This window comes from Macaca fascicularis, chromosome 11 (assembly GCF_037993035.2).
Source record: "Macaca fascicularis isolate 582-1 chromosome 11, T2T-MFA8v1.1".
NCBI classification, from domain to species: domain Eukaryota; kingdom Metazoa; phylum Chordata; class Mammalia; order Primates; family Cercopithecidae; genus Macaca; species Macaca fascicularis.
Window position 1 is genome coordinate 86,786,100 of NC_088385.1, and position 12,244 is coordinate 86,798,343.

The 12,244-nt window shown below is 38.4% G+C and overlaps 1 pseudogene; it reads right to left on the minus strand.

Moving 5' to 3' along the window:
• Positions 1-11,755: 11,755 nt before the first annotated feature.
• LOC123567695 (small nuclear ribonucleoprotein G pseudogene) lies at positions 11,756-11,987 on the minus strand (annotated as a pseudogene).
• Between the last annotated feature and the right edge of the window lie 257 nt (positions 11,988-12,244).

A 12,244-nucleotide genomic window follows, 5' to 3' on the forward strand; every position in this document is an offset into this window, starting at 1 on the left:
TCTTTAAAAATACAACCTTTAAATCATTTAATTCTGGGAATTAAGTAATTTTTTAAAAACGTTGTGTTTTTCAAACAAAATATACCTGCTGGATATGATTTGCTCTGTGATCTATCAGTTTGTGACCCTTCATTTTAACCCCAAATTGCAGTATTCTCATCTGTCTTTCTCTGGCATATAAAATGCTGAATGCCAGGTGTAGATAATCTCATGCTATTGTAAAATGTAAGTGAGGAAATAACCAGGCTTGGTGTTACATGTGTCAGGAGGATTGCTTGAGCCCAGGAATTCAAGGTCAGCCTGGGCAACATAATGAGACCCCTTTTCTATAAAAAGAAGAGAGGAAAAGACTGACTATCATTGAATATTTGTTAAATATTTATTTGGAAAATTAATACAATATGCATTTTGGGGGAGGTGAAGGCCTCCCCAGTATCAGCATGCACACCCATTGGCACGTGAACTTGTTTCCACAGAATGAGTAAAATAGGAATGTTAATTTTATTGACCCAACACCACTGACTCATTGGAAAAAAAAAAGCCAGAGAGAGAGACCTCTTTCTCTCTCTCTGTCACACACACACACACGCACAGTGGGTAACATCAGTAGGAGTCATTGTACAATAGCATATCTGAAAGGCCAAGGTCCGTATCTTTACAGATTAAGCTCTAATATATCTTCAACTTCATACTGGGTGTCTAGTAGTATGTGTAAACATTAAATAGAGTTTCCAGGACTTATTAGAGCATACTGTTTGAAAGTGACAGAGGTCTTGTCTTTATAATTCTTATTGTCATTGAACTTCTAACACATGCAGACACAATATGGATCATTAACAGAAATGGTCAGTTCTTGCTATGAATGAATGAGCTTGTTTTTATGAATTAAAGAGATGTATGTTGAGAAAAAGATAAGGAATAGTGGGGTTTTATTGTATTGATAGTTTAGAATTATCATCTCAGGTGCATATTAAATGTGTTAGAGGGTGTGCATTTTTAAAGTAAGCATTTAAATTTTAAGTATAACATACATATGGAAAAGTGCCTACATCATTAAACAGATTAATAAAGTTTTACAAGGTAAACACATTTTGTGTTTACTTTAGTGAAAGTAAGCACAAAATAATACACAAGGCTGTGTATTATTTTCAAAGAACCAAGCTTGAAATCTTTTGAAATGACTTCATAATGCATTTTGCATATTTGGTTATTTCTGAAATATACCTCTCAAAACAACATTACCTCTAACTTCTGCAGTTTTATTTCTTCCCCCACCCCACCCTTTTTTTTGTTTCTGATGACCCTTTGGTTAAACTTTGGATCATTTATTTCTGTAAACCATTCATCACCTAGAGTCTTTTCATTACACAACACCAAGGCTGTATCTTGAGCAAATTCCCCTTCCTAACTTCCTTCCTTTCTTCCTTTCTTCCTTCCTTCCTTCCTTCCTTCCTTCCTTCCTTCCTTCCTTCCTTCCTTCCTTCCTTCCTTCCTTCCTTCCTTCCTTCTTCCCTCCCTCCCTCCCTCCCTCCCTCCCTGCCTCCCTTCCCTTCCTCCTTTCCTCCCTTCCTCCCTTTCTCTCTCCTTCCTTCCTTCCTTTCTTTCTTTCTCTCTCTCTCTCTCTTTCTTCTTTCTTTCTTTCTTTCTTTCTTTCTTTCTTTCTTTCTTTCTTCTTTCTTTCTTTCTTTCTTTCTTTCTTTTTCTTTCTTTCTTTTCTCTCTCTCTCTTTCTTTCTCTTTTTTGAGACAGGGTTTTGCTCCGTTACTCAGGCTGGACTGCAGTGACGTGATCATACATCACAGCACCCTGAATCTCCTGGGCTCAAGCGATCCTCCCACCTTAGCCCCTCAGGTAGCTGGGACTATAGTTGTGTACCACCATGCCCAGCTAATTTAATTTTTTTTTTTTTTTGTAGAGACAGAAGTCTCCCTACATTACCAAGACTGATCTCAAATTCCTGGCCTCAAGCAATCCTCCTGCCTTGGCTTCCCAAAGTGCTGGGGTTACAGGTGTGAGCCACCCTACCTGGCCCATTAGTATTGCTTCTGAGTTATTCACTGGAGTTACAAGATAAACATTCTCTAATCTGATACTTACTTTTTGAAAAGAAGGACACAAATATTACTTAGGCACTTCAGTCACAGTATCTAAAAATGTATAAATAATGCCATTACCTTTTAAAAATGATTAAATTTCTGTATTTTATTTATTTGTATTTATTTATTTATTCATTTTGAGATGGAGTTTCTCTCTTGTTGCCCAGGCTAGACTGCAATGGCACAATCTTGGCTCACTGCAACCTTTGCCTCCTGAGTTCAAGTGATTCTCCTGCCTCGGCCTCCCGAGTAGTTAAGACTACAGGTGTGCGCCACTCACCACTATGCCCAGCTAATTTTTTTGTACCTTTAGTAGAGACAGGGTTTCACCATTTGGCCAGGCTAGTCTCAAACTCCTGATCTCAGGTGATCTGCCCTCCTCGGCTTCCCAAAGTGCTGGGATTATAGGCGTGAGCCACCACACCCAGCCTAAATTTATGTATTTTCAAATTAACTTTCTTGCAAAGAAGAGGAAGAAGGCAGCACATTCAGAAAAATGTATTATTAAAATTAGAGCCTATCATTAGATTCATCTGAGCAATTTTACTATAAAGCATATACCTATAAACACATTATGTAATGTCTCCTGTTTGAATAGTTAAAGCAGGTCACATATCACAATCAAAACAATGATAAACATATGTTGTAACCTAGTAACATTATTTAAAATTTCACTATCTTACATAATCAAAGTATCATTTAAGTAGGTGAGCCAGAATGATTACATGTACCTAAGACTATTAATCAAAAAATTCAGAAGAAAGTTTATTGTCTGCTTATGGTAAGAATGCTATTGTGTCTGCCTAGAGTTTCTGATTGACTACTTACATGAAGTTAGACTGTGATGGTAGTGTTTTAAATTGACACCCAAGGATTCTCTGGACCTTCTTCAGAGTGATTGTGCAAAGTAGGCTATCGATAATTATAATTGAGGGAGACAACCCAAATTTGGACTGTTTTCTTTGATCTTCACAGATAATAATATACATATTACAGAACCACAGGCCATTGCATCAGTAAATTACTAATGAAAGTGTATCCGCTGGGCGCGGTGGCTCAGGCTGGGTGCCGTGGCTCACACCTGTAATCTCAGCACTTTGGGAGGCCGAGGTGGGTGGATCACCTGAGGTCAGGGGTTCGAGACTAGCCTGGCCAACATGGTGAAAGCCCGTCTCTACCAAATATACAAAAATTAGCATGGTGGCTGGTGCCTGTAATTCCAGCTACTTGCGAGGCTGAGGCAAGAGAATCACTTGAACTGGGCAGGCAGAGGTTGTAGTTAGCTGAGATCATGCCATTGAACTCCAGCCTGGGTGACAAGAGTGAGACTCTGTCTCAAAAAAAAAAAAAAAAAAAAGAAAAGAAAAAGTGTATCATGTGTTCTCAGTAAAAGAGTCCAGTAAAGTAGAATTTTCTCTGCTTTATTCAAATTTATTTATACACTTTATTCTAATTTATCTATATAATTTATTTTTATTCTTTTTTTTTTTGAGACAGGGTCTCACTCTGTCACCCAAGGCTGGAGTACAGTGGCACGATCTTGGCTCACTGCAACCTCTGCCTCCTAGGCTCAAGCGATCCTCCCACCCCAGTCTCCTGAGCAGCTGGGACCACAGGCGTGCACCACCACACCAGGCTGATTTAATTTATTCTAATTTAAGAAATTCTGAATTTATTTCTAATTCAGAAATAATTTATTTCTAATTCAGATCTACTGTACTGTAAGTACCTAGACAAAATTCTTCATGGAATGCTCCTAGAGCAAGGCACTGATAATGATGTTTTGTGTGTGGTTATATGACTAGTAGAGAGTTAAAAGTATTTGTGTGTATAAACACTGGATGATTTGGTCCACTCAATAGACACTGTGTTAGGTACTAAGGATTCAAAGGTGAATTTTCACCTTGAGAAACTCAGTAAGTCAGTGGGACAGACACATAAACCCATAATTGCCATATGATATTGCAAATGTAAAGTAGGAAGCAGGCACAGAATGCTATAGAAACACAGAACTATGTGCACTATGGTTTTCATGAGTGTGCATCTCCAAGTAGGGAATCCAGTTTGGGGAAAATTTAAATATAAAAGATAATGAGGGCCTGAATCAGGGCAACAGTCTGAGGGAGTCAAGCAATACATAGGAGGTTTAAGAGGCAGGATTTAATGATTGATTAGATGAAAGGAGAAATATAGATAGAAAGAGAACGAGATGATGAACAGAGAAAGAGGTGATGAACAGGCTTAGATGAAGGTGCTGTTAATTGAGATTGGCAAGACAGGAGAAAAACCAGGTTTGGAGGAAATATGGAACTGATTGGGGCAAGGAGTTGAAGTTAGGGTACTTGTGGCATATCTTTGTAGATATGTCAAACACACAGTTTAATATAAGAGTCTGAAGCTTAATTAATGATGAAGTGCTAGTACTAGAGGAGATATTGAAGACCCAGGATAGTAAAAGAATAATAAACTGGTCTCCTTGGTGACACTCTGAACCTTATCATTATCCTGATCATTCATCTAGCATCTTAAATACCTTACATCCCCTAATTCCTCTCTGAATGCTACTACATCCTTGACTTCACTAAAACCAACCATGTGCTTATTCAAGGAAGCATTTGAGAGCTTAATATCAAATCAGCCTTGAGGCTGTTGCCACTTTAACATTATCTGAGATCTTGACCCTTTTCTTAGTGTTAGCAACATTTCTTAATCCTGTTGGCTTTTGACTGTATCATACTTCCCAATCCATACTCCAAGTTGTTCAGCATTGCCTTACTCCCATAAATGCTCCCAGGGACTGGAACCATATCTAGACCTCATGTCTGGTTCCTTGCTGCAAGACTGCCTGACTCAGGATGGCACCCTCGTGCCTGGGCCTGCTACTTCTTTATAGTGAACTTCTATTGTTTATGGATCCCAACGTTCACTCACACTCCTTCTAGGAAAGAACTTCAACAGATTTCCAAGTGGTGAATTTCTCCCTTCTCCCATGGCGCAGTTGGTTACTGTAAAGCTGACCCCAAGCCATTCTCCAAGAGTCTGCAGACAATTAGTACTTTACATTACCTTAACTCCAGCGATTCCCCTCCCCTAATTCGTGTGTGTGGATGATTTCTCCCTTTTTCTGCTGGATGTGGTGCTGGTGATCTGAGAATGAAGTCATTCAAAGGAAAAAATAAAGAGACTATGTCCTGATAATAATAACTAGACCCTCCTTTGAGCTGTTTCTAACCCCAGATCTCAACCTGGGCTACTCAGTTATGTTATTTTTAGCATAAAAGAATTTGTGTTGGATTTTGTTACCCTTCAACTGAAAAAAAATCAATTTTCTTTCTTTCTCTTTTCTTTCCTTCCTTCCTTCCTTCCTTCCTTCCTTCCTTCCTTCCTTCCTTCCTTCCTTCCTTCTTTCCTTCCTTCCTCTCTCTTCTTTCTTTCTCTTTCTTTCTCTCTCTCTCTCCCTTCTTTCCTTCCTTCCTTCCTTCCTTCCTTCCTTCCTTCCTTCCTTCCTTCCTTCCTTCCTTCCTCCCTCCATCCCTCCCTTTCTCCCTTTCTCTTTTCTCTCTGTCTCTCTCTCTCTCTCTTTCTTTCTTTCTTTCTCCCTCCTCCTTCTCTCTCTCTCTCTGTTGTTTTTTTTTTATATATACAAGGTCTTGCTCTGTCATCCAGGCTGGAGTGCAATGGCACAATCATAGCTCACTGCAGCCTTGATCTCCTGGGCTCAAGTGATCTGCCCACCTCAGTCTCCTAAGTATCTGGGACTACAGGTATCAGCCACCACCCCCAGCTAATTGAAAAAAAAAATTTTTTTTTGTAGTTACAGGGTCTCCCTATGTTGTCCAGACTGGTCTCGAGCTCCTGGGCTCAAGCAATCCTCTGGCCTCGGCCTCCCAAAGCATGGAGATTACAGGCGTGAGCCACCATGCCTGGTCTGTTTTGGTTTTTAAAAGAAATGTGTTGGCTCACATGATTGACAAATAGAGTAGTAAATCCCCAGATACGGTGGCAGCCAGTGTGGAAAGACTGTTCTCTCTAGAGAAGCTGGAGGTAGGAAAAGGAGGGCTGGGTTGGGGGGTTGGAGATGGCAACAGCAGGGTCCTGAATGCCTGGACTGGCTGAGAGGGGCTAGGCTGTTTGCTCACAGGATCTTAAATCAGAAGTAACTACTAGAAGCAACATTGCGGGAACTGCCACACTCAGGTCTGGTCCCTGCTGAGTCACTAGGGTGAAGAAAGGGAGTCTGGATTCAAAGCCAAGTAAAATGGAGAAGGGGCACTTGAAGAGAGGAGAGGTTCCAATTAAGTCGTGGTGAGCAATACTTGGAAATATTCCACCAGCTTAGAGTAGGAAATCTTCTTATTTCATTATTGTGGCTGTGGACAGAAGAGCACTAAATCACTTAACGGAAAGACAGAAGGGCAGATTCTTGGACTTTTAGTCATCTCATCTTTAGGATTTGATTTGTATCCTGCTTGACACGGCTTACCTCTATATCCAGTCATCACCAGGCTTTTCTTTCTGCTTAGATCCATTCATTTAATCAACAAATATTTGTTGTCTATTAAGCATTGTGTTAGATGCTGGAGATGTAGCAGTGAACAAAACAAAACTGCTGCCCTCATAGAGCTTATATTCTATATATTCAGAGACAGAGATAAATGAACAAATAGAAATAACAATGGGAATAATGATAAATGCTATGAAGACAAATAGAGCAAGATCTGAATTAGGTCATGCAGAAACCTGTGGGACAAGCTTTGCAGGCAGAGGGAATAGCATGTGCCACAGGAGCATGCTGGATCTGTTTGATACAGCAAGGAGGGCAGTGCATGAAAGGGGAACTGGCAGTAGAGGAAGTCACAGGGATAGACAGAGGCTTGAGAATGTAGGAGCTTATGGGCCATAACAAAGACTCTGGATTTAGATGGTACTTGCTACTCTGATCCAGTTCTAAAATGCCAGCTCTTTCTGTTCAAGGTTCAGAGGGTTAAGAAAGAATGAATCAGAGATAGGACTTTGAGAGCTCAGGGAGTGGGTTAAACAGATGAGATAACAATGCTAAGGCTCTGGCCAAACTCACATCCCACAGTGCAACCACACCCTGCTTAGATTTCATTTCTATCTTTAAACTGGAGTTTAAGCAGAATGGGAGTGGAGGGTCAAACTGCCTCCTTGTGAGAATTCCCTTCTGATCTCTTTCCACTGTGTGCCTGGGCAGGGAAAATGGAAGATCGGCACAATTGAGTGTGAGATCAGAAGAGAATTATGCAACTGATACTCTAGTTAAAAGGAATTCTAGCATTCACCACTACTCCAAAATTATCAGTGGCTATTTCTGCCAACGCAAAGGTTGACACTGCAATGCTATACTGATTTACTCTTCATTTTAACAGAAAGCATAGTTCTATAACTTAAAGATACAAAGTCAAACAGAAGACCCTACATATTGTGATCTCTTAACTTGTCCTGATAAGTCAAACTTTTGGAAAGTATTGAATAATTTACCCTGCTTAGAAAAATATTCACTACTTGCTTTAAATGGTAGGCTTAAGAATGATTTTTCTTTCTTTGTTGAATGGTAATTCATTGTATGGCAGAAAAAAGAAACTTTGTTAAAATGAAAAAGACATTTGTAAATATTTTGTATCAAAAACATATATATTAGAAATGGATGCAAGTGAATGACTATACTCAGGTTTGGGGTTGGCAGAACAGAAGAATGGAATGGAATAGAATAGAATAGAATAGAATAGAATAGAATAGAATAGAATAGAATAGAATAGAATAGAATAGACAGACTCAAGTATTTTGAGAACTTAGATATTCTTTTAAATTATCCTGACTTTTTTAACATGAGAAAATTAAGTTTGAAGAAGTTTGGCCTAAGTTGGAAGCTTGTCTTTCAAACTTTGCATGAAAATTTAGGTAATCTGTTCTATCTGTTTTAACTTTTAGTTATCCCTGCTGTCAAAGGTAGTCATTTTATTGTGATTATATTTTTGTAGATGCACAAAAATCTGAAGGATGGTATCTCCCATGGGGTTGGTTATAGTATTTGGGGAGAATTAGCTAGTCATTTATTTCATAAATACAGGTCTATATCTATGTCTACATTTACATCTTACCTATATTTTAACTGTAATTAACATAAACAAATGTATTTAATATGAGACCTAGCACACACACATACACTGAAAACAAAAGGTGCTTTCTTTTATTATTTGTTTTTCAATTCTATTTTATTCTTTTCTGTTTAATTAAAACTTCTGATCCTAATCCACTGAAATGATTTTATAACCCACTTTTGGGTCGCAACTCACAATTAGAAAAGAAGGTATGATTTTGAAAAAAAGTTATTTTGGATTGAGAACTAAAGTTTAAGCTATTAGCTAATGATGAAATCCATAATGGCTGTAAAGGGAAGGTGGGGATTATTTTGGGATCATAGTCCTAGGCTTTGATGGTTGCTATCATAGAATGAATTTATTCTCTACTCCTGGACCTGATGGCCAATGGCCATAAATTTGACCATAAATCTGTCTTTATTCTTGGTGTCATTGATTAGCTTAACTGGCCTCGCAGTACTAGCAAAAGTAGGTCACAAGTTCTTGAACCACTCACTCTATACTATGAGCCATAGATATTTGCTTATAGCTTTATACTTTTGGTTTAATTAGGCAGAGACAGAGAGGGAAAATTGAGAGCAAAGTTCATTACTGAATTTATACATGAGACTCAATCATCAATCCAAAGTTCACTTAGAACTTTCAATGAAACTGTGAAGGTTTTAATCCTGTCCAATGCATTGAAGTCCACATAAATCCCATATAAGTTAATTATTTTGAATAGATATGTAGCTTAAATATCTCAGAACACATACCATCTTTTTTTTTACTCTGTATCCCTTAGGCAACAGCAATGTGTTGAAACTCTTTCTTGCCAACTGAATATCCATGAAGTCTATCCATGAAGTGACTCATATTTCCTCTTGACTACCATCTACTCCTTCCCCCTCTCAGTCTTGCAGTGTAAGTCATGAGGATAGGGACCAATTCTCAGAACCATTTGCTGTATCTTTGCAATACACCCACTCCCACCCCCTGCAGCCTCCCTCCCTGACACCAACTGTCATTGCACTTGAATCCTAAGGCATCCTCAACCTCACTCCAGTCTTCAGGGCCAATATTAAAGAAAGGCAAGAGTCGTCTAAAGAATTCTATGATGCAGCATCATGATTTTTGTTCCTAAGTTGGTTTCTGATTTTGTGCCTCAGTTCTGATGATGGGTTATCCACCCTGATAGCTGAATCCTGTCACTATATGTAAACTTGTCTATTCTCTGAAAACCTAACACTTTGCCTTTCTCTTATTTGATACTAGAGATTTAGATTATGACTGTATCAGTTGTCTGACTTCACTGGTACTACTGACCTGATTTACTGTCTCTCTTTGTTTTTCTGAAAACTCTTGGGAAACTGGACTACAGTCACTAGGCATCTCATGAGTAAGAGTGTTCCAGGCTAGGTGCAGTGGCTCATGCCTGTAATCCCAGCACTTTGGGAAGCCAAGGTGGGAGGATTGCTTGAGGCCAGGAGTTTGAGACCAGCCTAGGCAATAGCAAGACCCCATCTGTGACTTATTTCCTTGTAAAGAGCACCTGAGGAACTACTCTCCTATGCTACCCCAAATTTTTTGTTGCAATGTTCCAGATACTGACTATTGCCAACTCACTGGGACATCTCCCAGCATCTGTAGCTGAGTTGAATCTGAATGTCTGCCTCACTTCCATAGGTGAGTCTCTTACTAGAGGCTAACCCCTGCTCCCTCTTTTTTTTCCTGCTGTTTACTGCAACTTAGCTGGAAGAGTCTCAAGGCATGTAAAACTAACTTTTTATTGTCTTTCCCAATGTCTAACAGGGCATCTTGTTCAGAAAATAGTTGAATAAGCATGGCCATTTGAAAATTAGTGTCAGATTTCACTTTGTTTGAGAGCTCAGATTGATTTACAAAAGAAAACTTGTACCTTAATATCTGTTTTAAATGAGAAAAACTTGAGAATAATGAGTCTGCATCTTCAAAATTTATTAAGAAATAAAATGTCAAAAGTTCAAGTTCAGAATGATGTATATTTAAATGCAGCATCCAACCTGTTTCATTTTGGTGCTAACAACTTTTGAGTATGTTCCATGAAACCTCAAACAGCTTTTCAATTGTGTTTTTAATTTTATTATTAAACTGTTTCATAGAGATTACAAAGAAAGAAGGAAAGACAGAAAGAGATAAAGAAAAGGAAGGAAAGAAAGAAGAAAGAAGGAAGGAAGAATTAATGAAAGCAAAAAAGAAACACAGAGAAAAAGAAAAACAGAAAGAAAAAAAAAGAGAAGAAACCAACTGGGTTCCTTTATAGTCCCCTGATGGGTCTATATCAGTCTCTGGGATCCTAACTCTACTGTAAACACAATATTGGGAATTTATTTTGAAAGGACTAGAAATTGGGTTTAACTTACTTTATTATGTGTCAAGTTTCAGTTGCCAGAAACATTCTGTCTATGGAGAAAGAAAATAGATTGTTTTGCTTCCTAAGGAAATGCGTTGAATTTGAAGTATGATGACTGAAAGTACGTTATGTTGGAAAGTTAAATGCAAGTTAACCAAATGCACATGGGATTGAAAATTTCTCTAAAGGTTCTTTGTGGATTTGGGTATACAACATTGGCACCCCCCACCTCTTTTTTTTTTCTTTTATCTTCTTTTCTCTTTCTTTCTTTTTTTTCTTTCTTTCTTTCTTTCTTTCTTTCTTTCTTTCTTTCTTTCTTTCTTTCTTTCTTTCTTTCTTTCTTTCTTTCTTTCTTTCTTTCTTTTTCTTTTCTTTCTTTTTTCTTTAGAGAAGCTTATCAGCCTTGCATAGGGATGTTTTCTGTGTCTGGGTCCTAAAGTAGCATATAGATTTAGCTGTGAGGGAGTCAATGCAGAAGGAAAACAGTAAGATAGAAAGCAGAACAAAATACTGTTATAATTGCTTTAAATGCAGCATCACGAGCTATTTGCATTTTTGCCAATTTACTTAATTAAGCAACAGAATATGAAAAGTAGCTTTCAAGGGCCTCTCTGTCTCAGCCCAAAGGCAGACATGCAAACAAATAATTAGGATATAATGTAATGGCAAATCATAGTGGAATGAGAGACAAATTGTCTCCTGGATAAGTGAGTCATGAAGGCTTCAACAGTATAAGTGATGTTTGAACTGTGTCTCAAAGGGTGATAAGAATGTGCTGGATGGAGAGGAAAAGAAAAGCATTGTAGGGCAGTGAATAGCTAGAGCAAAGGCACTGATCTGTGAAAGTACAGGACATGTTGAGGGAAACAGTGAATGACCTGGTGTGGTTCTAGAAGTACACTATGTTGGGAAACATATACTATGTTAGGAAAAGGGTTCTTGGCATGACGTGGCTAGAAAAGTAGATTAGAATCAAGTGATGAAGAACCTTCTATGTAGATCATATGATTTTGGACTTGATCTCAGGGTCCTCTGAAGTTTTCTTTTAATTCAACATAAGTTTAATATTAAGAATACACATGATTTTTTTTTGTCATAGTGAAACAGGCCATTTGGAGAAGGGACATGTGGGAGTAATTCATTTATTTGCTGAACGCGGCCATTATTTATACTTTTTCTGAGGTTTCTAACATGATAATATTTCCTTACATTTATCTACCACCATTCCAATATTGTTCCATTGCCCACTAGTTGTGATCTCCACACATTCATCAATCAAAGATTCATAAAGGTATCAGATCACCACAGTATTCCTTTGGCATGTCTGACACAACTTAATTTTAATGACAACTTCTTGTCCATAGTTTTTTTCTCTCCAGAAGGATGAGCTTTGCTCATGTTGGCTACTTACCAGGCTCAGAGCTGCCTTGAAACAGAATTTGCAGCCTCCCTCATGTGCCTGTGGTATCATTAAAGGTTTTTAAGCAGAGGAAACCGCCACTTTCTGGGTCATTGCCATTTCTCCCTCATGCTCTGTAACCCCACCTCAGCAGTATATTACGTGATCTTTTTATTTCCCCCTACTATTCCTCCCAAACTCTCACAGCTTCCTTAATACCCAGCCAATTGCCAACATCCTCTTTCTTCAAGCAACT